General features: G+C 42.6%; 2 pseudogenes; both read left to right on the top strand.

The window, feature by feature from the left end:
* Positions 1 to 1,184: 1,184 nt before the first annotated feature.
* On the top strand, positions 1,185 to 1,890 carry LOC134373600 (high mobility group protein B2-like; annotated as a pseudogene).
* Positions 1,891 to 20,644: 18,754 nt separating this feature from the next.
* Positions 20,645 to 25,113, top strand: LOC134372438 (zinc finger protein interacting with ribonucleoprotein K-like; annotated as a pseudogene).
* The last annotated feature ends 1,121 nt before the right edge of the window (positions 25,114 to 26,234 follow it).

The following is a 26,234-nucleotide window of genomic DNA, read 5'->3' as shown; positions in this document are numbered from 1 at the left end:
TAACCAAATTGTCAAAAGCCAAGAATAGAGAGAGAGATTTTCAAAAGCAGCAACAGAAAAAACTCAACACATAAAAGGAAACTCCATAAGACTATCACTTGTTTTTCAAAAGAAACAATTTCAAAATTTAAAAAACTAACAAAATGGCAATAGTAATGCAATACATTAGCAAAACATGATAAAAACCACATGATCATTTCAGTAGACATGGAAAAGGCATTTGACAAATTTTACATCTGTTCATGACTAAAACTCTCAACAAAATAGGTACAGAAGGAACTGAAAGCCCGTGGATAAAAAGCCCACAGGTAACATCATAAGTAACTGGGAAAAAACTAAAAGCATTCCCTCTAAGTTCTGACACATGGCATGGATGTCAACTCTTGCCACTTCTTTTTATTGTAGCACTGGAATTCCTAACTGAATCAATTCAACAAGAAAAAGAAAAGGCAATCAAATCAGAAAAAAGAAGTAAAATAATCTCTGTTTTCAGATAGCATAATCATGTACATAGGCAATGCTAAAGACTCAATGACAACTACAACAAAATGGTTTGAACTAACAAACGAATTCAGTAAAGGTGCATAATACATAATCAACATACAAAAATCAATTGTGTTTCTATGAACAAACAATAAACTATTTGAAAGCAAATTATAAAAGCAATTCCATTCACAGTAGCAACAAAAAGAATAAAATACTTTGGAGTAAACTTAACCCATGAGATAAAAGACTTGTACACTCTAAATTATGAAACATTGATGAAGGAAATTAAAGACAACACAGATAAATGGAAAGACTTGTTCATGGATTAGACTCATTAATATTGTTAAAATGTCCAAACTATGCAAACTGATTAACAGATTCAATGCAATCCCTGTCAAAATTCCAATGTGATTCTATATATAAAGAGGATAAAATTATATAATACAAATGGAACCACAAAAGACTGCAAATAGTAGAAGCACTATTGAGCAAGCAGAACAAATCTGGAGGTGTAATACTTCCTGATTTCAAAACTACATAATAAAATCAATGATGAACCTGGCATAAAAACAGACATATGAACAAATGGAACAAAATAGAGAGCTCAGAAATAAATATGCACACTTATATGCAGATCTTCAATAAGGGTACTAAGAACATACATAAAAGAAGGCCTACAGAAACCAGTTCACGCCGGAGCCTTGGGAGGAAGCGTCTCTGTTGGGTTCGGCCAATCTGTGGGACTCTGAGGAGAACCTCGCACCAGGTAGACACCATCTGTCACCATGGGTAAAGGAGACCCCAACAAGCCGAGGGGCAAAATGTCCTCGTATGCCTTCTTCGTACAGACCTGCCGGGAAGAGCACAAGAAGAAACACCCAGACTCTTCCGTCAATTTTGCCGAATTCTCCAAGAAATGTTCGGAGAGATGGAAGACCATGTCTGCAAAGGAAAAGTCGAAGTTTGAAGATATGGCAAAAAGTGACAAAGCTCGCTATGACAGGGAGATGAAAAATTATGTTCCTCCCAAAGGTGATAAGAAAGGAAAGAAAAAAGATCCCAATGCTCCTAAAAGCTGCCTTCTTCCTGTTTTGCTCTGAACATCGCCCAAAGATAAAAAGTGAACACCCAGGCCTATCCATTGGGGATACTGCAAAAAAATTGGGTGAAATGTGGTCTGAACAGTCAGCAAAAGATAAGCAACCATATGAACAGAAAGCAGCTAAACTAAAGGAGAAATATGAAAAGGATATTGCTGCATACCGTGCCAAGGGCAAAAGTGAAGCAGGAAAGAAGGGTCCTGGCAGGCCAACAGGCTCAAAGAAGAAGAATGAACCAGAAGATGAAGAGGAGGAAGAGGAAGATGATGAGGAGGAGGAGGAAGAGGATGAAGATGAAGAATAAATGGCTATCCTGTAATGATGGGTGTGGAGTGTGTGTGTGCGCGCTCAGGCAATTGTTTTGCTAAGAATGTGAATTCAAGTGCAGCTCAATATTAGCTTCAGTATAAAAATTGTACAGATTTTTGTATAGCTGATAAGATTCTTTGTAGAGAAAATATTTTTTTATTTTTATTTATTTTTATTTATTTTTTATTTTTTTAAATTTCATTTTTTTTTTAATTTTTTTTTTTAATTTTATTTTCTCGATATACATTGTGGCTGATTATTGCTCCCCATCACCAAAACCTCCCTCCCTTCTCCCTCCCCCCCTCCCCCCCAACAATGTCCTTTCTGTTTGCTTGTCGTATCAACTTCAAGTAATTGTGGTTGTTATATCTTCTCCCCCCACCCCGGTTTGTGTGTGTGTGTGTGTGTGTGTGTGTGTGTGTGTGTGTGTGTGTGTGTGTGTGTGTGTGTGTGTGTGTGTGTGTGTGTGTGTGTGTGTGAATTTATATATTAATTTTTAGCTCCCACCAATAAGTGAGAACATGTGGTATTTCTCTTTCTGTGCCTGACTTGTTTCACTTAATATAATTCTCTCAAGGTCCATCCATGTTGTTGCAAATGGCAGTATTTCATTCGTTTTTATAGCTGAGTAGTATTCCATTGTGTAGATGTACCACATTTTCCGTATCCACTCATCCGATGATGGGCATTTGGGCTGGTTCCAACTCTTGGCTATTGTAAAGAGTGCTGCGATGAACATTGGGGAACAGGTATACCTTAGACTTGATGATTTCCATTCCTCTGGGTATATTCCCAACAGTGGGATAGCTGGGTCGTATGGTAGATCTATCTGCAGTTGTTTGAGGAACCTCCATACCATTTTCCATAGAGGCTGCACCATTTTGCAGTCCCACCAACAATGTATGAGAGTTCCTTTTTCTCCGCAGCCTCGCCAGCATTTATCGTTCACAGTCTTTTGGATTTTAGCCATCCTAACTGGAGTTAGATGGTATCTCAATGTGGTTTTGATTTACATTTCCCGGATGCTGAGTGATGTTGAGCATTTTTTCATATGTCTGTTGGCCATTTGGATATCTTCCTTAGAGAAATGCCTATTTAGCTCTTTTGCCCATTTTTTAATTGGGTTGCTTGTTTTCTTCTTGTACAGTTGTTTGAGTTCCTTATATATTCTGGATATTAATCCTTTGTCAGATATATATTTTGCAAATATTTTCTCCCACTCTGTTGGTTGTCTTTTAACTCTTTTAATTGTTTCTTTTGCTGTGCAGAAGCTTTTTAGTTTGATATAATCCCATTTGTTTATTTTTCCTTTGGTTGCCCGTGCTTTTGGGGTCGTATTCATGAAGTCTCTGCCCAGTCCTATTTCCTGAAGTGTTTCTCCTATGTTTTCTTTAAGAAGTTTTATTGTTTCAGGGTGTATATTTAAATCCTTAATCCATTTTGAGTTGATTTTAGTATACAGCGAGAGGTATGGATCTAGTTTCATTCTCCTGCATATGGATATCCAGTTATCCCAGCACCATTTGCTGAATAGGCAGTCCCTTCGCCAGTGAATAGGCTTGGTGCCTTTGTCAAAGATCAGCTGACAGTAAGTGTGTGGGTTGATTTCTGGATTCTCTATTCTATTCCATTGGTCAGTGTGTCTGTTTTTATGCCAGTACCATACTGTTTTGGTTATTATAGCTTTGTAGTATAGCTTAAAGTCAGGTAGTGTTATGCCTCCAGCTTTATTTTTTTTGCTCAGCATTGCTTTGGCTATGCGTGGTCTTTTATTGTTCCATATAAATGTCTGGATAGTTTTTTCCATTTCTGAGAAAAATGTTTTCGGAATTTTGATGGGGATTGCATTGAATTTGTATATCACTTTGGGTAGTATGGACATTTTCACTATGTTGATTCTTCTAATCCAAGAGCATGGGATATCTTTCCATCTTCTTGTATCCTCTCTAATTTCTCTCAGCAGTGGTTTGTAGTTCTCATTATAGAGATTTTTCACCTCCTTGGTTAACTCAATTCCTAAGTATTTTATTTTTTTGGTGGCTATTGTAAATGGGCAGGCTTTCTTGATTTCTCTTTCTGCATGTTCACTATTGGAGAACAGAAATGCCACTGATTTTTGTGAGTTGATTTTGTATCCTGCTACTGTGCTGAAATCATTTATCAATTCCAAGAGTTTTTTTGTAGAGGTTTTAGGCTGTTCGATATATAGGATCATGTCATCTGCAAACAGGGACAGTTTGACTTCATCTTTTCCAATCTGGATGCCCTTTATTTCCTTCTCTTCTCTGATTGCTCTGGCTAGTACTTCCAACACTATGTTGAATAGGAGTGGTGAGAGTGGGCATCCTTGTCTAGTTCCTGTTCTTAAAGGAAAAGCTTTCAGCTTTTCCCCATTCAGGATGATATTGGCTGTGGGTTTGGCATATATGGCTTTAATTATGTTGAGATACTTTCCCTCTATACCTAACTTATAGAGGGTCTTTGTCATGAATGAGTGCTGAACTTTATCAAATGCTTTTTCAGCATCTATAGAGATGATCATATGTTCCTTGTGTTTGAGTTTATTAATATGGTGTATCACATTTATTGATTTGCGTATGTTGAACCAACCTTGCATCCCTGGGATGAATCCCACTTGATCGTGATGAATAATTTTACGTATGTGTTGCTGTATTCTGTTTGCTAGTATTTTAGTGAGGATTTTTGCATCTATATTCATCAAGGATATTGGCCTGTAGTTTTCTTTTTTGGTTATATCTTTACCTGGTCTTGGTATCAGGATGATGTTTGCTTCATAGAATGAGTTTGGGAGATTTGCGTCCATTTCAATCTTTTGGAATAGTTTGTAAAGAATCGGTGTCAATTCCTCTTTGAATGTTTGGTAAAATTCTGCTGTGAATCCATCTGGTCCTGGGCTTTTCTTTGTTGGGAGCCTTCTGATAACACCTTCAATCTCCTTTATTGTTATTGGTCTGTTCAAATTTTCTACATCTTCATGGTTCAGTTTTGGGAGCTTGTGTGTGTCCAGAAATTTATCCATTTCCTCCAGATTTTCAAATTTGTTGGCGTATAGTTGTTTATAGTAGTCTCGAATGATTCCTTGTATTTCAGATGAATCAGTTGTAATATCGCCTTTTTCATTTCTAATTTTTGTTATTTGAGTCTTCTCTCTTCTTTTTTTTGTTAGCCATGCTAATGGTTTGTCAATTTTATTGATCTTTTCAAAAAACCAACTTTTTGATTCGTTGATCTTTTGAATCGTTTTTTGGTTTTCAATTTCATTCAGTTCTGCTCTGATCTTAATGATTTCTTTCCGTCTGCTAACTTTAGGTTTGGATTGTTCTTGTTTTCTTTAAGGTGAAGTGTTAGGTTGTTCACTTGCCATCTTTCTATTCTTCTGAAGTGAACGTTTAATGCAATAAATTTTCCCCTCAATACTGCTTTTGCAGTATCCCACAGGTTTTGGTATGATGTATCATTGTTTTCATTAGTTTCAATAAATTTTTTGATTTCCTGCTTGATTTCTTCTTGGACCAATATGTCATTGAGTAGAATGCTGTTTAATTTCCATGTGTTTGTATAGTTTCCAGAGTTTCGTTTGTTATTAATTTCTAGTTTTAATCCATTGTGGTCTGAGAAGATACATGGGATAAGTGCAATTTTTTTGAATTTATTGAGACTTGATTTGTGACCTAATATGTGATCTATCCTGGAGAATGATCCATGTGCTGATGAGAAAAATGAATATTCTGAGGTTGTTGGGTGGAATGTTCTGTAGATATCTGCCAATTCCAATCGGTCTAGAGTCTTGTTTAGATCTTGTGTTTCTCTACTGATTCTTTGCCTAGATGATCTGTCTAATATTGACAGTGGGGTGTTCAGGTCCCCTGCTATTATGGTATTAGTGTCTATTTCCTTCTTTAGGTCTAATAGAGTTTGTTTTATAAATCTGGCTGCTCCAACATTGGGTGCATACATATTTATGATTGTTATGTCTTCTTGATGGATCAGTCCTTTTATCATTAAGTAGTGTCCCTCATTGTCTCTTTTTATGGTTTTTAGTTTAAAGTCTATTTTGTCAGATATAAGAATAGCTACTCCAGCTCGTTTTTCTTTTCTGTTTGCATGGTAAATCTTTTTCCATCCTTTCACTCTTAGTCTGTGTGAATCTTTATGGGTGAGGTGGGTCTCTTGTAGGCAGCATATAGTTGGGTCCTGCTTTTTGATCCAGTCAGCCAGTCTGTGTCTTTTAATTGGGGAGTTTAAGCTTTTTACATTAAGAGTTGTTATTGAAAGGTGTTGATTTATTCCTAGCATTTTATTGGTTGTTTGGTTGTCTTAGGTGTCTTTTGTTCCTTGCTTTCTGATTTACTGTTTGTTTTCTGTGTTTGTTGGTTCCTTAGGTTGTAGATAGTGTTTTTGTTAGCTTGTTTTCTCTTCATGAATGCCATTTTTATTATACTAGCGGGTTTAGATTTTTCTTGGGTTTTTATGGCAGTGGTAGTTATTTTTCAGGAACCAAACCCAGTACTCCCTTGAGGATTTCTTGTAAGGGTGGTCGTGTGGTAGTGAATTCCCGCAGTTTTTGTTTGTCTGAGAAATATACTATTTGCCCCTCATTTCGGAAGGATAGCCTTGCAGGGTAGAGTATTCTTGGCTGGCAATCTTTGTCTTTTAGTATTTTGAAAATATCATCCCATTCCTTTCTAGCTTTTAGGGTTTGTGATGAAAAGTCTGATGTTAACCTGATTGGGGCTCCCTTGTAGGTGATTTGACGCTTCTCTCTTGCAGCTTTTAAGATTCTCTCTTTGTCTCTGAGTTTTGCCAATTTGACTATGACATGTCTTGGAGAAGGTCTTTTTGGGTTGAATACATTTGGAGATCGTTGAGCTTCCTGGATCTGAAGATCTGTGATTTTTCCTATACCTGGGAAGTTTTCTGCCACTATTTTGTTGAATATGTTTTCAATGGAATCTCCATTTTCCTCCCCTTCTGGAATACCCATGACTCGGATATTTGATCGCTTATGGTTGTCTGATATCTCTCTCAGATTTTCTTCAATGTCCTTGATTCTTTTTTCTTTCTTTTTGTCTGCTTGTGTTATTTCAAACAGCCCATCTTCAAGTTCAGAGGTTCTCTCTTCAACTTCGACAAGCCTGCTGGTTAAACTCTCCGTTGTGTTTTTTATTTCGTTGAATAACTTCTTCAGTTCAGCAAGTTCTGCTACATCTTTTTTCAGGACATCGATTTCCTTGTACATTTCCTCTTTCAGATCCTGTATACTTTTCCTCATTTCATCATGATGTCTATCTGAGTTTTCTTGTATCTCATTCAGTTTCCTTAGAATTATCACTCAAAATTCCTTGTCAGTCATTTCAAGGGCTTCTTGTTCTATAGGATCTAGAGTTTGAGATTTATTAACTTTTGGTGGTGTACTTTCTTGATTTTTTGTATTTCTGGTATCTTTTTTTTGGTGTTTATTCATTGTGGCAGGGGGTTTCACAGTCCACCGGTTTGAGACTAATGACTAACTAGGATGTTGCTGTGGTTGCCAATTTCGTATGGCTCCCTCCGTGACTGCTCAGTTGGCCTCTAGTGCCTTGTGTGTGTGGTTGCCTCGGGTCTTGGGCTTCTCCGGGGAGCCACCTTTCTGGTCAGCTTGGACTCTGCTGGGCTGGTGGATCACGTACCACAGGGTGTGTGATCTCTGTTGAGCTTTCACTTCCTGTGCAGGACTTCTCCCTGTTCCGTGTGCTGTGGCCCAGGCTGTTAGATCGTGCAGTGGCAACCCCACTGGGTGTGTGGTTTCTGTCGAGTCTCCGCCTCCCTGGCCGCACGTCCCCCCACTCTGTGCGCACTGTGCTGGGCTGGGGCGTGTCTTCTGAACCTCTCGTCTATCAGCTGGGCCTTCAAGACCCTGCTCGGCACCGCCTTGCCCAGGAAGTCTACCAGGTTTCTGCTAGGCACAGACGACCGGTCTCTCTGGGTGCCTTTGTAGCACTATGTAGATTTTTCTCGGGTCTTGTTCACCTTTGTATCCCCCCAGTATAAACCGAGTCTAGCGCCCACCTGCAGCCTGGTCTCTGGCAGGTTCAAGCGGACCTGGGAACTCTCCGACCACACTATTCCCAACCAGAAATTCGTTAGGCTTTTTTCCAAACTGGTGGCCACAGAGATGGTATCTGCCTCCCAGTAACAGAGAGTTTACCTGGGGCCGGAGTCCAGGGTGTGGTGGAGTGACAGTCGGCCCACCCGTACTTCCTTGCCCTCCCGACACTGGCCAGGGACGCCCCCCGCCACCAGCCCCGCCAGAGAACCGTGGAGGGAGTGGGAGCGGAGGCCGGTCTGCAGGCTCCGGAAAGCCCCGCACCAGGCCAAGCAAGTGGGAGGGCTCAGTGATGGCCGAGCAGGGCGGAGCTGCCCGCACCTGGGAAAATGGAGGCAGCACCTGGGCGGTGAGTGGCCTGGTGGTGCAGGCGGGAGCCGCGTGGGCATCCACCCCCCAAACAGAGCTGTGCCAGGAGTCACTCACAGTGCTGTGCCAGGTCGGGCGCTCGCTCTGTCTCTGGTTTGCTGCCTTTCCCAGTTCTCGGCTGCTGCCCCCTCGGGCTGTTCAGTCGCGGCGCGGCTCGGGCGCTCCCAGGAATCTTCTTTAATGCCGGCCTGAAACCTCGAATCCTGAATAGGGCAGCTGGCCGCCTTCAGCGTGGCCCCGGCCTCTGGGGTCCTGTCTGCATCCACAGCAGCCCTGGCGCCGTGTTCCCTGTTTCGAGACTTGCTTTTGCAGCTAAGAATCAGTTCTTTTCCTGCTCCACACTTCAAAGCTGTTGCCTGTAAATGAGGCAGCCTCTCCTGCCGGGGGCAAAGTGGCGTTGAGCCCCCACGACCGGCCAGCAGCAGCAGTCCTCCCTTAAGAGATGGCCAGAGGAAGGTCCACAAGTTTCCCGGCTGCCTGAGGCCCAGTGGCCACCTTTTCCACCTCAGCTACTCCGCGCCAGCCGCCGCAGCCGCCGCCATCTTGAAAAGGCAAAAGGGAGAAAAAATACTTTTTTAAAAATGCAGGTTGTAGCTTTTTGAGGGGCTACTTCATACAGTTAGATTTTAAAGCTTCTGATGTTGAATGTTCCTAAATATTTAATGGTTTAATTTCTTGTGTATGGTAGCACAGCAAACTCATAGGAATTAGTATTGTGGTACATTTTGGGTTTTTTAGGACATTGCATTTTGTGTTTTTTAAAAAAAGTCCTTCCGTTTGTAAAATGTTGGTATGAGTAGATGATATTTGATGTCTTTAAAATGTCTTTACTGGATGAAATCACAATATAGGTTTTCTAATTGTTAGATGTTCTGTTGTTTGTCTAATTCGGGGCAGCCAACCATTGACTGTCTTCCACAGCCCCCTCTTTTCTGACAGAGAAATCTTTTGTTCTTGCCCCACGACCATGACCTCATAGACCCCTTTCTCCAAGGCAGCCACCTCCACACAGCCATTTTCTTCTAAGTGTACCACCAAGGAGCCTGGGCTCCAGAGCCAGACCACCTGGTGTTGAATCCTAACTCTTACGCTTATGAGTCTTGTGGTCCTGGGGTGGGTAAGTACCTGATTTCCTCCTCAGTTTTCTTCTTGGAAAAATGGGGTAATATGCTATCTACTTCACAGAGCTATTGTTAGGGTAAGCTGATTAATGGGTAGAAAGTGCACAGCACAGAGTCTGTTGATCTCTATGTGCAGGATATTCATTATTATCCCTGTTGCCATCAGTATGGATGTTGATACTGTCAACCAAAAATAAGGCTGTCGAGACAAAATATTTTTAGGGAAGTTTACTTGGAGCCAAATGTGAGGATCGACCCAGGAAACACTAACCAACAGAGTTAGAAAGTGCTCCAAAGTCCACTACAAGCAAAGGCATTTTAAGGAGAGTCTCAAAAGGGAAGGGGACAGTTTCAAATACAGTCACCCTTTTCTCATGGAATACAAGAATCGTAATCACTGGTTACTGATTACAACGTGGGAGCAAAAAGTGTCTATGTGCAACCTGAAGCAGAAACTTCATGCTTCAGCTATTCTTAACAATATTTAAATGGCTTATTCAAAACCAGCAGGTTATGCATTACCAAAAATCAGCAGTTCTAACCTTATACATTATCTATCTATCTATCTATCTATCTATCTATCTATCTATCTATCTATCTATCTATTTATTTATTGGTGGCTTGCTAGTACAGGGAGCTGAACCCTTAAACTCGGTGTTAACAACACCGTGCTCTAACCAATTGAGTAAAAGACCAGCCCACATTATTTAAGAACAAGATGTTGACACCGAGTTCATGAGATTTATACCAAGTGAATTTTGGAAAACCTACTTTATTTTGATTTTTTAAAATTAATACCATGATTGTCATAATCATCTTCATAATCATCATTATAATAGTCATCATCATCATCAACATACCTTGTCTCCCACAACTTTTGGAGCAGAGTTGGGTGGTTACACAGTATACATGTTAGAAACCATCCAAGTGGGTTCCTATTTTAGATCACTTCCATGACCTTCTGCAATTAAGTTTATCACCCTGAGCTTTGGTTCTTCATCTAAAGGGGGGGGGCCTGTCACGGTACATGCTTCAAAGACAGTTTGAGGCCTCGCCAGTGCCTTGGGGCATGCCCGGGACCCAAGGCATGGAGAAGGGGACCAGACCCCCCTCCCACAACCAGGCACACCATGCCAGCTCCTTGGGGCCTGCCCGGGGACTCAAAGCATGGAGAAGGGGACCGGACCCCGCTCCCACAACCAGGCACACCTCACCAGTGCCTTGGACCCACCCAGGGGCCTGGGATAAGCAGCCAGGGATCGGACTCTCTCCACAACCAGGCACACTGCCAGCACCAAGGAGCATGCCAAAAACGTCTCCTCCATGTGGGTGGTCCACCACAGACACCACGATAGCCATGGCTGCTGCAAAGGCAGTTAGACGCCACAACCACGATTCAGATGGTCTACCAGCCACTGGAGTGCGTTGACACAAGGAGAGTCACCAGCAGAGATATAGAAAGGAGAAGGATGTCTCTCTCCACCAAGCCCATTTCAGAGTGACGGAAGAGGCATCTGCTCTATGATAATACTGGGAGACCTGATCACACCTCTCAGCATTGGACAGATCATTTGGGGAGCAAATCAACAGAGTAACCATTATTCTTTTAGAGGGAAAGAATAAATCTAGGGTAATTAGAGGGGGATAGGGGAAGGAAAGGGGGATGGGGAGAGATTGAACAATGGGCATAAAGAATAATTATGATTTCTAACAATATATGCTAGTAATATTGATTCAATCAACATATCTCAATGTCGAACCCCAAAAATATGTATAATCAATTTTGATTCAATAAAAAATTAAAAATAAATAAATAAATATCTGCTATTAAGAAAAAAAAAAGAAAAGCAAACCCAAGAGATCATATCATTTCACCTGTAAATACTTAAGTTTGTATTGTTAATAAATGAGAATTTGAAAAAACCAAATGAGTGTAATCACAATAACACTATCACATTACTGGGGCTTTTTTGTGTAACTTTGTGTTAAAGCTCAACAGCTGGTACGACAATCCCCAGTGAGTTAATACTTAAGTCTTTAAAGTTTAAAATGAGGATATGCTGCAGAGTCTTGAAAAAATATTGAGATTTTTAAAGAGGCAGAAAGATTTTTAAGATGAAATGTGTTTAGAATATATATATTCTACATTTCATTATTTAATCAAAGTTTATATGTCTTTATATATCTCATGTGTGGGCCATTGGAAAGATGAAAAGGACCTTTCTGGAGACATGCAAGGTCCTTTTATTTACATGTGTATGTAAAATTTGTATACTTTTATAAGTGGATAAGTGCATAATTCCAATGTGCATATTTCTGTTTATAAGTTCCAGTGTGCATATTTCTGTTTTATTACCGTAGTCTGTCTGAATAAAAGTCATATGACCATGAGAAAAAAATTTCTCCTCTGAAAAGTAATTGTTTTACCACTGAAATCCATGAGAAAAAGGTGTTTTACCTATGGACTGAGATGTGGCAGTGTAATTTATGTATTTCAAATTGTATTTAAAATTTTTGTATTTCGAATGTCATTTAAATTTATCATTTAAAGAACTTTAAGGTTTATTTCTATTTGATGAAAAAAACTGGTCAAACTATTTTAAGAGTGATGAGTTTCTCACTTTATAGTATATATATGCCTTCTTTAATAGTGTATATACTATAGTGTAAGTTACTTTTCCCTTCCACTTCCAGTTAAAATCTTTTTGAGGTTTAAATAAAACCTTCAGCAGAAATAACAAGAAAGGTTTCTATTTAAGCACAGTTCTTAGCACTTAAGAGGTGTTCAATAAATTTTTATTGAATAAATTTTTAAAAAATAAAGACAGTTTGAGGAAAAGAAAAAACAGAATCATTTACTGCAGGACATAAAAGATATGCTGTATATACTTTACAATGAAGACATCTAACATGCTTGTAGTGAAGAGACCCAATATTTTAAATATGGTACTTTCCCATATTAGTCCAAACATTTTTATCAAACTTCAAAAACATGTATATTTAAAATACTTGACACATTTCCTGGACCTGGTAACACACCATAAATATTAGTTCTGGTCTTACTGGTAGTATTAATGACACATGGCAGCTGACAAAGTAATTGAGTACCTGGATTCATGAGTCATTGTGAAGCTCCTTGGTGTTGGACATTTAGTAGTGGTGGGACATGGGGACCATTACTTAACCTCTCTAGAACTCGGTTTCTTCATGTAGGAATAATAATAGTATTCACCTCATAGTGTTATAGTGTGGATTTAAATGGATTAATATTCAGTAATGTTGGAAAAACAAAACTGGGAGCATAACAAGATCTAAAAACTTATTTTTTATATAAAACAAATGAATGAATGCCCAGATGCTCTCTCACCTCATTCTTGGCAGCCAGTTTGCAAAGAAACTGGTCTTTGGAACTCAAATAAATGTGGGAGAGCTCCTTTTACACAGATGACAAAATAGGCTCTCACTGTCAGGGCTTTCCTGGCCACTATGCTCATATAACATCTTTGCAGATCAGAGCAGAGGTTCCCAGACATTTATAAAAGTAAGGAGGGACTGTTTAATATTTTTTATCATTACTGCCACTCAGCAGTTGAATAGGATAAACTGTTCTGTACCCTGAGAATTCTCATATCTGGTTCTCACTTCCAACTGTTTCTGTGTTTTCAGCTGAGTATGTCTGACTGCCAACTGAAAATAATCACTCAGTTCTATATGAGCTCCTCATGAACAAATCTCTCACTTTTCCCATTTACTTCCTCTCTTCACATTCTCTCTATCAACCAGTCATCTCTGCAGTCTTCAGGCTACTTTCATTTGGCAAGTATTCCTTGAACTCCTATGTGTGCTATGCAAACCCATCATTCTGGTTTCAGTTTGGAAGATATGTGTAACTCCACTAAATATACAGTCATTTGATAACAATTGTAAGAGCTGTAAAAAATGAAAAATCCATCCCTTGACAGCAACATGGATGGACTTAAAAAAAATTATATTAAGTGAAATAAGTCAGTCACAGAAAGAGAAATACCACATGTTCTCACTTATTTGTGGGAGCTAAAAATAAATAAATAAATAAATACACAAACAAACGGGGAGGTGGAGAAGAAGACACAACAATCACAATTCCTTGAACTTGTTAAGACAAGTGAACCGATATGATGTTGATGGGTGGGAGTGGGGAGAGGGAGGTGGGAGGGAGGAATCAGTAAAGGAACACGAAAATCAACTACACTGTATATTGATAAAATAAAATAAAACACAGCAGGCAACTCCAAGAAAAAAAAAACCATAATATGGGCAACTTTAGAATATATAATAAGGGGTCATAACCTATCATGGATGCTTCAGAGAAGGTGTCTCAGGAAGTAACTATAGACCTGAGACATGAAAGCAGCATGAGAATTAGCTAGGTGGGAGTTGGAGGAGGGGAGAATGTTACAGGAGAAGAAATCAGGATGTGAAAGGGCCCGAAGTGGCAAGAGCTCAACTTGACAGAGCTGAAGAAACATCCGATACACTGCCTGATCCCTGAAATCAGTGCCAGGTAGGTAGCACACATTTGTGACTATTTACTGAGTGATGATTGATTGAATCCTGAGCTGTAGATCAGAATCTGCCAGTTGATATTTCTGTGGGTCCTGGTGACTCAATTTTTGGACTTATAGACAGATTCCATTTGCCTTTTACTACCCGTATGTATTAAAATATATTTGGCAGCATATAATAGAAGACCAGATCAAACTGACTTCTCCCTGAAGGAAATTTACTGCCTCATCTAAGGAGAAGCCATAAGGAGTGGCTGGCTCTAAGCTTGTTGAATGCAGCAGCCTAGTGATGCCACCAAGGATATCAGTGTCATCTCTGCATTCTCTCCCTTGCACGGGCATCTGTATTGTCTTCAAGCCGTCTCTCTTGCAGGAACACAGGATGCTGCACAGTGACTAGAAGAGCAGGCCTCATTCTTTATCCTTCTCCTCCCACACTGGGATAAAGGCTGTCTCTTCAAATGAGAATATATCTTAGGTTGTGGATGTTATTCACCAGTTGGTTTAGATATGGGCATTAGAATTTCCTGGGGAGCTTTCCAAACTACATATGCGCAAGCATTTCCCCAAGAGGAATTTTTCATTTGGCTTGCGATTGTCATTCCTAGGTGGCTATAAAACACAGCATTTGAGAACCAAAACATTAATTAGGAAACACCTTCTGGAAGAGGAGCCTTACCTCCCTGGTGTCTAGAATCCATGTATAAGTGGTGTGTACCTGAACAACATCGGCTTTTATAGATAAGGTTTGAGAGCAATAGTTATGTGTGGAAATCCAACACCATCTTCTATAGCAGTAACAGCACAATGATTGTGTTTATGCCCTTGGCTTTCAGGTCTCAAATCAGCATTTGGCTCAGTTTGGAATCAGCTTTATTCATGGTATCTTCCCTGTCATGAAGTCCCAGACAGAGTGGAGAGGTTTCACGGTTCTCCTCAAAACTCAGGTGTCCCATTTCTTTTGGCACCAACATGTCACTGGGTTTTCAAACCAGTTTTGTTCAAGCTATTGAAAAACAGGCAGGAACTGTGGATAATGAAGACAGGCCTCTCACAAAGAACTGGCCCAAGTATAGAGCCACCAATGAGCAGGTGGGGTCATAGCAGCCTGCAGAATGTGAGAGGACCACTGCCTCTGAAAGTCTGTGTAAAACTTCTTGTTGTGACCTCCCTCGGGGTCTGGTTGTTTCTAACTCACAAGAAGGTACATTGTGCATCAGCAGGTGATCTCTGAACCACACAGTTACTGAGAAACCCAGGCAGCTTTAAGGTTGCCCTGGCATAATGCAGCTGGCCAAAGAGAAATGAAAGAGGAAAGGGAGAAGTCATTCCAATTGCATACTTACTTTCTTTTCAAATATTCTTTTGACAAAACATAGGCATTTGGGTCGACCTATGTGCTCAACACAGAAATGTGGTCTAGTTAAATGCCCGAGAAGTGTAAATGGACTTGGTTCACATCACTTCAATCTGCCATCCTCAGCCTAGTCTTTGGAAAATCAAAGTAAGAGTTTCCCTGTCATCGACGTGTTCATGTGTATGTGTATATTAACTTATAACCAGGATTTGTTTTAGTTGGGTATGGAAATACACCCAGATACAGAAATAGTTGTCATAAAAAAAAAAAAAGTTTTGTTTTATTTTATTTTCTCACAGATCCCTAAAAATAGAATGCATCCCATGCTTGGCAGGGCCACATGGGGAAAGACTGTGGTCAGTCTGTTTGGAAGCAAGAGTGGAGAGGAGGATCATTTTCCAGAGCCTTTATGGGGGTTTTCTGCAGAAGAAATGATCAAGGCAAGGTATGTTTGCTTATTAAGCTGAGGATGGGATAGTTGAAATAATTTCTGCAGGCTCATGGGTAGAGTGGTGGTCTTTAGTTGTCCAGTAACTGGACTTAGGGTGATTTAGGACATGGGGAATATTAGCTTAGTCAGAGTTTGATAAAGAGGTAGTTGAGGTGTAGTCTCTGGATTGGTTACTTACTATATGAAAGTCCTGCTCCTGGGGTAGCCAGTTGCTATCTCTAAAAATAGACTAGCCTTGGGTGGGGCAGTCTTTTCCCAGTCAGGAAGGCCTCAAATGCCAAAGCATCAATAATAAAGAAAATAAGAGAAGATAGTAAATACTAGCTCCTATGATTAATGGATGCCAAATACACAAATAGGCGATCGAAGTTCTGCTCTTTCATTTTAGAGGTCAAACTCTGCTGCTCCCTGCACAGGCCGAGTTCCCACCTGTAACCCCTGAGCCAGTCACAACTTTTGCCCACACAGGCCAACTCTGGAACTTCCTAGGAATCTGCCTGGGGACCAGACAAACCCACTTGCACCGCCTGCCAACAAGTGGAGGCATGTCAGAATATGTTGCAGAATGCCCTTTCTCAGCATGGGCCTCACATATGACCTAATCTGCACCCCAGGAGGTTTCCCCCTTGCTCACGAAGACCTGGTTGGTTACTTCCAATGGAGGGGTCCCTGTGTGGGGGTAGATCCGGGAGTCTGGGCCCCTTCCAGGGCTTAGGGGAACTTCACTGGCTACCTTTCCACACACTTGCCAGGACAATTTCGGGACCCACACACAGGGCAGGGAGCGATCAGGTCTTGCAGTGCTCAGGTGGTCTCCATTCCACAGGACACCATATAGGAACCCACCTGGATTCTTTTCTCTCCTGTCTCTGACTGAACTCATTGAAGCACCTGAGCTTGACTTTATTTTTTTTTTAACTTTTTTAAAAAATTAATTTTAATTTATCAATATGCATTGTAGTTTGGTTTTCGTGTCCCTTTACCAATTCCTCTTTCCTCCCTCCCCCTCCCCCTCCCCCATCAACATCATATCTGTTCACTTGTCTTAACAAGTTCAAGGAACTGTTGTGATTGTTGTGTCTTCTTCCCACCCCCACCATTTATTTATTTGTATATTTATTAATTATTTTTAGCTCCCACAAATAAGTGAGACATGTGGTATTTCTCTTTCTGTGCTTGGCTTATTTCACTTAACATAATTTTCTCTAAGTCCATCCTTGTTGCAGCAAATGGTAGTATTTCTTTTTCTTTCCTTTTCTTTCTTTTTTTTTTTTTATGGCAGAGTAGCATTCCATTGTGTAGATGTAGCACAGTTTCCTTATCCACTCATCTGACGATGGACATTTAGGCTCCTTCCAACGCTTGACAGCCTGACTCCAACACTTCGGCTATTCGCGGGTGAGTATCGATAAGACAATGTTGTGTTTGAGTTAATCAATGGAATGATGTATCCATTTTGATCTGTAGCCTTAAGAAGCCGAAATAAAATCTTTTACTTCTGGGAGCACTTGAGCTTGACGGGGTCTGCAATAACGTCTCAACACATTTTTGATCAGCTGCAGACGATTCCCCAGACAGCGGCCCCTTTAAGAAGCAGCGAATCCTCTCCCCCAGCCTTGGGAGTCGGCAGCGCCGTTTGTGGGGCCCCGCGGGCCTCTCTCCAGGTGATTCTGCGCTGGCGCTCCCTTCGCGGCGTCCTTTGCAGCCATGGGAACTAATTATCGGGCGTACCCTCAGCCTAGCGCCAAAGACGCTGAGCCAATGAGCGCTTCGAAAAGGGTCCTTCCTTGTTAGTCCCCCGTGTTGGGGCGGGACTTGCGTCAGCGCTCAGGTGGTGGTCACTTCAGCCACTCTAGGGTCCGTCCGCGCCGTCAGAGCTTCGGAACGCCTTGTCCAGCCCAGCAGGAGGTGACGGCAGCGGGAAGGCGCGAGGGGAGAGGTCGTTCCCACTGCATATCGGCTGCTCTTGGGGTCTGCGGTGACGGAGACACCCCACCCCTCCCCCGCGTCGTCTTCCTCTCCTGGTTCCGCGTCGCTCCGAGTGTGACGGCAGCGGCCGTGTTGAGGCACCCGGCTCAGGTGAATGCTGCGCTCTCTGTGCCCTGGCCCGCCCGCCCTGCGCCCAGCCCGGGTCCCAAGCTCCAGTGAGGGGCGTCTGCTCACGTCACTGGGGTTCAGTCCCTGTTCCAGAACATTGGCGAGCTCGTGGGTGGGGTCTGAGTTCTAAAGCCAGTGTGACGAGGTGTGGACGTTCACTGGCAAAGGGAGGTGTATATGTAAAATCTTGTTGGGTCGATTGAACCGAGAGCATTCACGCCAGGAACGGCAAGGTGAGGATTTTTACCTTCATTATTGGGGCTCTGGGAGACATGGAGGGTTGTGAACAGAAGAGGCACACGGTGTGAGTTAGACTTTTCAGTTCTCCGAAAGCTGCTCAGAGTTAGAGCAACCTGGAAGGGGGATGATAACACAGACACAAGGAGGTTGCGTCTTCGTGCAAGTTAGCACAGTAGGTAACAGCACTGAGCCCTGAGGTTCAGAGATAACTCAGTCATCTCGGGACTTCTGGCCCCAGGGTGGATAGGGGTACAGAGTGGCCTGAGCCCAAGGAGTCCCACCAGGTCTTCTGCCTCTCATAACCTCCCTCCTCGTCCAGATTCTTATGACTGCAGAAGCATTTGTGGAACCTACACAAGTGAATGATGTTCCAGGCTTTCACTGAACCTGACCTCACACTTTGTCGTGGCATTGGGTTTTGGAACTCTCTCCTGCCACTCTTCCAGTCTTTGGGTCTGAGAATCCTGAACAAAACCAAGCACAGGATTGTACATCCAGCCTGGGGGTTATATGGAGTTTTTACTCTTGTTGGCAACCAGTGGAATGAGGTGTGGAAGGTTATTCCAAGCATATTTACCAGATGTGCACATTCTTGGAGGTGAGGCTGAGCTAGTTCAAGAGACAGCTGGTTTTCTTCTTTTCTGATGGGAACAGAAAGGTAGGGTGCAGGTGTCAGACCTAGTATGGGTCTGTGAGAAGTTGAGAATTTATTCTTGAGATGTTAGGAGCAACGGATTTGGAGCACAGGAAGAAGTTCATCTAACCCTGGTCTAAACAGGATTCCTGTGAGTCCAGGAAGGAAAAAAGTCTATGGGTGTGGATGTGTGAAGTGATAGGAAGACCAAGGATGAGACTACTGAGATAATCATGGTGAATGTTGACCATGGCTGGATCAGTGTGGTAGCTCAGGACGTGGGAGAAGTGGACGGATCCTGGATCAGTATTTTCAGTAGGGCTTCCTGGCTTTTCTGATTTTGAGAGAAATAGGTTGGAGTCAAGGATGATTCTAAAGTTTTGGGGTTTTCGCAGCTGGGAGGTTGCAAGCTCTATTAATTGAGAAGTCATTAGTAGGAGCAATTTTCAGTGGGATTATCAGAAGCTCTGTTTTTGGTCATCTTAAGAGTCTGAGGTGTTCTGGAGAATAATTAGTGGAGACATCTAATAAGCATCTGCACATACAAGTTTGGAATTCTGGGGAAGGATTCAGGATGCAGACTTCCAAAAGGTGGTAGCCAGTGTTTGCCCTGGAGGATAGCTTGGGTCACAGGATGAGGAATAATGCTATTGAGGAATGCTATTATTCCTCAATTAGGATGATGATAATGCTATTATTATTTCACAATTAAGATGATGATAATGCTATTAGCATCCCAGGAATAGGAGGGTGGGGGTCAGGGCTGAGTCTGATGCTTAGGCATGTGGGTGTGTGGGTGGTGGCCATCAAACACAGATGATGGAGAAAAGTGGCCATGGGAACAGTGTGGGGAGAGGATGATATGGCAGGTGGCCAGTGCTTTCAAGGGATGAGGAACAAGAGAAGGATCGAGAGGCTTAGAAATAATCGAAGCAAGATGGCACTGAGGTCAGGGCTAGTGCTTACTCACTGCCCTACAGACTCATCAGGATTTTTTGTGGCCCACAGGTGAGCCTGAGGAGGTTAAGTGAGGCAGGCAAATTAGGAGCAGAAGTGTTCATCTGGAGAGGCAGTGGGCCTATGGTAGGAGTCACTGGGACTGTGATTGGAATGAGGAATAGGTGGAGAGAGGAAGGCTGTGACTGGTGAGGAGACATGAATGCAGCACAAGTGGAATAGGGCCATGGGTATCTAAGATCTGCAGATGGTTCTTGGTGCCTTTGGTGGAAACAAGGAATCCAGAGTCAGGCAGAGTTGCCTTCAGAGAAGTATGGGGGCTGCCTCTGGCAGTGGGAACCACTGAATCCTCTTTAAGTATGATAAGCACTCTCTGGATGCCATGTGCTGATTAATATGCAGGAAGGGCACAGAGATGTCTGTGGTGTAGAGCTGGAAGGTTGAAATGGCTGTGGGAATTAGCATCTGAGAGATGTAGTCAAAAGAGGGATGTGCACATGGATAGAGGGTGTGAAATGATGGCCCCTGGCACCCTGGCATTGATAACATAAAAGGGAACTGTAAGCCTTCATTTGTCTTTGAGATTCACGATCTAAGGGACCCCTGGGGAATTCCCTGAGAAGAAGGCAAATAGCCTTATAAGTCTTTCCCACTGTTTAGATCGTGTCTTGCTTCTCTCCTGAAGACATAGTGGTCAAATGAACAATGTGGACAGAGTGGCATCAGTGTACCAGAATAGGTATCTTCTCCAAAGTAGGTAAAAGAACATAGGTGAACAGAGAATGGATGTGGAATGGGGGATGAACATGGAATCCTAGGAGAGAAGATAATCATGAAAACGAACTTTCTCCACCATGGCAGGGTACTGTGACCTTTGAGGATGTGGCCATTTACTTCTTGCAGGAGGAGTGGGAGCTCCTTGATGCAGCTCAGAGGCTCTGTACCTCAATGTGATGCTGGAGAACTTTGCACTTATAGCCTCAGTGGGTAAGGCCCTCCCAGCCATCCCAGTGTCCTGGTCACTGTGTAACCTTTCTTTCCCCCAAAGGTGAATCTGCTCTTTCCATAGCTCATACGTGAGCTCTGCTGGCTTCCCTAATTACTTGGTATATGTACTGTCGGTGCCAGCGCTGTGCACTGCCCTTAGCAACACTCTCCATCAGCAGTCCTAGCACCTGTTGTCACCTCTCCCCTGTGTGTGCCATCAGCAGTCCTAGCACCTGCTGTCACCTCTCCCCCGTGTGTGTCGGGTGATGGACACACAAAGGATTACTCAAAGCCCATTTCTTCTGAGCAGTGAGAAGCACCAAAAGGATTAATTTCCACAAACCCTCAAGAGAGAGGCATTCCTCAGAGAAATAACACTGAACTCCGGTTTTCTCTCAGTATTTATTCTCCAGGCCAGAAAGTTACAGAAAAGGAACATAGGTGGTTACAAAAAGAATAGTAAGATAATTGTCATGGCAACAATCATTAGGTTTAGCTGCACCAAGGACATCTACCCTTGGAGCCAGCAATTTTGCTGTGTTACAGTTCTCTATCTACAACAGAGACTTTAGCCTAGGGAAAGTTTTTTGTCTTTCACAAGCTTAACATTTCAATGTGTAATTTTTAAAAGTTAGGCTATAGCTGAAACCACAGGGCCTTTTAAGCTAGGTCCTGTGAAATACATTTGCTTTATTAATGTTAGTACCCTCCACACCTGCCTCCCCAAAGCATGCAGGGAAAGGTCTGGGAGGCAGGGGTCCTGCTTTCAGCCTAATGCCTGTCACATTCCTTGCCCCCTCCCTGGCCCTGACAGTGTGCCTGTGTCTAGATCCATGACATCTTGTGCCATTAGTCCAGCCCACTTTTTCTCACTGATATTTTATCATAGCTGCCTGATGGAGTTTTGATATGTTGTCCCCTCCAAAACTCATGTGGAAATTTGATCCCCAATGTGGCAGTGTTGGAAACAGATTCAGTAATGGGGGTGGATCCTGCATGAATGGATTCATGCTCTCCCTTGGTGAGGGAGGATTAATGAGTGAGTTATCACTCTATTAGTTCCTGTGAGAGCTTGTTGTTTAAAAGACCCTGGCACCTCCTCTCTCTCTCTTGCTTCCTGTCGCCATGTATTCTGCTTGTACCCACTGGCTCCCTGCCACTTTCCACCATGAGTAGAAGCAGCCTGAGGCCCATGCCAGATGCAGCTGTCCCAGAATCATAAGCCAGATAAACCTCTCTTCTTTATAAATTACCTGGTCTCAGGTTATTCTGTTATAGCAACACAAAACTGACCAAAACACTGCCCATGTCAGAAACTGCAAGAATTGTCATGATCAATACCTTTCTGGACCATGGGTTGTTCTTGCCAGACCCTCTGTGACAGGGGACTTGGCTTAACTTACTCCATCTTAGGTTTACTCTCATGGAAATTTACTGTTACAGTCACAGATGTTCTAGTTAGATAACAGGAAGCTACATCTCCGCACAATCTGCCTCCCCTTGAGACAACTTGCACTTATAATAACCACAGATGTTCTAGTTAGATAAAAACAAGAACTTGCACCAGGATGTGGGGATAAAAATTTTTTTGTGTGTGCTGTTTTTGGCTAATTAATTTTGCTAATTTCTGCTTCTGTAACCAGGTTGCTTCAGGCTTTGTAAAGCACCCTGTGTGCCAATAGGGATGTAGTTTTTGCCTTTATAACCCCCCGAAACTTAGACTCTAGGCTGCTTCGGTGTTGGGCCCATTTTTAGGAGCAAACATTATCTGTGAGCCACATGGTGCCTATGGGTGGAGGATGAAGATGGCGCCCGCGGGAAGTAGGGGAGGCGTAACCCAAGATAGCTCCAAAAGGTTATTATTGGTCCTCCAGTATTTCCGCACTCGTGAACCCTGCGTGATCGCTATGCTCAACATGTTAGTACAAAATGCATGCCTGCGTGATCCTTTAATTGATTGGTTCATGGAAAGCCCCTACTTGCTTGCTTATATAAATTGCAGTGTAACAGCAATAAAGTGGAACTGCCCTGACAGAACCCCTGCCGTGTCTGAGTGTCTCTTTCACGGGGCTGGGTTGGCGGGCAGCAGGCTCACTTTTCCCTGAGATCCCTAAGTCCCAACACCAGGGGTAATCTGTCGGCTCCTTCTCCTTCTGGGTCTTCTGGAGGACCCCAGGTGTGCCCCCGCACTTCTCCAAGTTTTTTTCTTGAAGGACAGCCACTGGCCAGCTGACATAGACCCTATTAAATTGTTTTTTTAAACTTTTAAATGGGCATTTGGTTCTTTCTTTGAGCGGCTTCACTGCAACACCTCCTTCCAGGCTTTTTTTGTAATGATATTTTTCTTTTCTGTGGTCTGTTGTATCCTGAGTTGCTCAGGGCCACTGCTGACTGAAAGCCTGTCTTGTCTTTCTCTTGGGACTTTTTATATGCACATCTTATAAGTTGCACAAGTGGGGTGCAGGGAGAACCTAGGATGCTTCATAGGGAGACATGGCAAGATGGTTTTACAGAAGGCCTGGACCTGGTGAGTGGCACATGGGGGAGGCCATGACATCTGGGTTGTTTTCACATAATTCCAGGGATCTATCTTGTGTCCCCAGTGTTTCGTTGCAAGTACCAGTGGACATGCCTCATTTATACCTTTTTTTATTTCCATACTTTACACTTTGCTGACTTGTCATTTTACCTGTAACTTCTGCCTCCGTCTGCCCTCAGCTTTCTGGTTCCCCTGCATCACTCATATCTCTCCATGACACCCTCTGCAGTGTTCTCCAACAGTAACCCATACATAGTATTTCTGAGCTGTATGCATGTTGTTGAATAGTCCTGAACACTTGCTATTCAGATTCAATAGTATTTTCCTGGGCTTGGACACAAGCAACCTTGAGACAAAGTGCTGCTGAAGGCCGTGTGTTGAATTTGAGGGTTTGGGGGCTTGCTTATGTGTAGAAATAGGACTATGAGGTGGCAGTATCTAAGAACTGTTTGCAGAGGAGTGAGTTGGAAACCCTGCCTCTTCATTCTGTGTTGCATCTCATCCTTGTGTCTTTTATCTGGCAAAGCTCCCGAATTCTTTTATTTTTCTAGACCTAATACTACCAAGCAACCTCATCCTCAATCTGCCACCAGGTTTCACATACTCAGAGCAATCATATGGATTAATTTATTGTGTAAGTGTGGTGGGGCATCCCCCGCACTTTAAGGTCATGGGCATGGAGCAGAGGATCAGGAGGCACCTTCTGCATAGAGTGTTTCTGCAGAAGAAGTGTCACAGTTCAGGACTCCAAAGTCTGGTCTCTCTACTCAGAAGACTCATCCCTGTGAGATGTGTGTCTCAATTTTGAAAGACATTTTGCATCTGGATGATCTCTCTGGGCACAAACTATACTTGGTTAAGGCAAATGCAAACCTTCACCAGCACCAGAAGAATTACAGTGCTGAGAAACCTTTGTTCAAGGGACATGGACAGGGCCTCATTTGTGAAGAGGTACAGATTCTGTGTGTCAGGGAAGCCCTTTGCCTGTAAGGAGGTTTGGAAGAACTTCCCAGCCACATTGGCCCTTTTCCAGCCCCCAGGCATTTTCACAGGTAATAATCCAAACAAACTCTCCAAGTGTGGAGAGGCCTTTCCTGGTGGTAAAAGTCACTACAAGTCAATTGAATACAGTGAAGCTGTCAGCCACAGACACGTTCTTGGCTGTCACCCAAGAGTCTGCACTGGGAAAAGCTTTGAGTGTAGCAAATGTGGGAAATCCCTGCATGGCAAGTCCTCATTTGTTGAACATCACAGAACTCACATTGGAGAAAGACCTTATCAGTGTGGGGAATGTGGGAAATCCTTTGTGCAAAGCTCCCACCTTATGAGTCACTGAAGAGTTCACCCTGGAGTGTTACTAGAGTAGAAAAGCCTTTATGTTCAAATCCAGTTGTCTTCAGCACCAGAGAACTCATACTGAGGAAAGGCCTTATGAGTGTGGCCAGTGTGGGAAATCCTTTAAGGGAAAATATACGCTTGTTGAACATCAGAGAGTTCACACTAGAGAAAGACCTTATGAGTGCTGCCAGTGTGGGAAAGCCTGTGTGTACAAGTCTGCTTTTCTTAAGCACCAGAGAACTCATACTGAGGAAAGGCCTTATAAGTGTGGCCAGTGTGGGAAATCCTTTAGGCAAAGGTCTGATCTCATTCAACACCAGATAATTCACACTGGAGAAAGACTGAATGCAACAAATGTGAGAAATTCTTTAGAAAACTCTTCAGCATCTGTTACCTCCCAAAATGTCATTCCATCAAAAAGCCTCATGAAAGCAACAAATGTGAGATAGCCTTTAGCCCACAATCTGAAGTTGTTTAGCAGTACAAGGTTTCCACTTAGACCTGAATAAATGTGCTCTTTGTTCAATGTATAAAAACTAGAGAGCCTTTGTAAGAGACCCATCTGCCTGACGCTGAACTTCATACTTCCAAATATTGAGAGGATGAAATTTCCCTTGAGTTCCAGGCATGTGTGATCCTTTCATGAGCTGCTTTGGATGTTAAAAATTTAAATCAGTGCCAGTTTTCCTTGGCAAAGCTCACATCCCTCCCACCATGCACAGTGTGCTTCAGTCACCCTGACACACTGAGGCAAGGCAGACACACTTCTGCTATCCCATTCTCTGGAGGAAATCTAGAGTAGCCTGATCTCTTAGGGAAACTTTTTTTCTGACTGATTATGCCATGGATCTGACCATGTTTTAGACAAGAAAACTCATTCTGGATTCAGAGGGAAGCTGGCAGGGAAGGCATACCTTTGCTGAAATTGTTAGTTTAGCGTGACAATGTGTTCGATGCTTCCAGCCTGCAAGTCACCCACTGATAACTGCCTGCCTCACATTACTCTGTTGTGTGCACTAATAAAGTGTTGTTTTATCTCCTTAATTATGGAGGTTTTAGTCACTGTTTTGGATGGGGTGATACTAAATGGGGCTCTGCTCACATAAACATACAGACAGTATTTACGCGGTCCCCAAATTTGTGTGCCTTAGTAGGGAGATTTTAATGGCAGAGAGTAGTTCTTTTTCCAGTTTCTGCATAATTTGAATTGCTACCCAAAACCTCCAGTGAAAAATTTAGGACAGTGTGTGTTAATTTGTGGCCTGGATGCCTCCATATTTTTTGAGACCAGAGGTCACCATGAGGAGGGGTCATCTTTTATGACAATCTCCTGTGCTTCTGAGAATAGCATGAATTTGTTCCATTTTTCACAGAGGATGTCTAATAACACCCAGCACTGTGAAGGGGAAGCTCTTCACCAGGTACTATGAAAAGCTGTATGCTCTGATGTTTATAGTTCTATAGGTTGTTATGACTTATACAACTATGATAGCCAAGCATGAATTAGAATTGGTACAGAAATTTTGGGTGTGATTAATAGGGAGTGAAGCAACCTGCAGCCAACTAGATGGAATGTGCCTCTTGTAAAAATGCACCCAC

Source organism: Cynocephalus volans, chromosome 3 (genome assembly GCF_027409185.1).
Source record: "Cynocephalus volans isolate mCynVol1 chromosome 3, mCynVol1.pri, whole genome shotgun sequence".
Taxonomy (NCBI): Eukaryota; Metazoa; Chordata; class Mammalia; order Dermoptera; family Cynocephalidae; genus Cynocephalus; species Cynocephalus volans.
The sequence above is the reverse complement of the archived record's forward strand: the minus strand, read 5'-3'. Positions and strand labels throughout refer to the sequence as shown.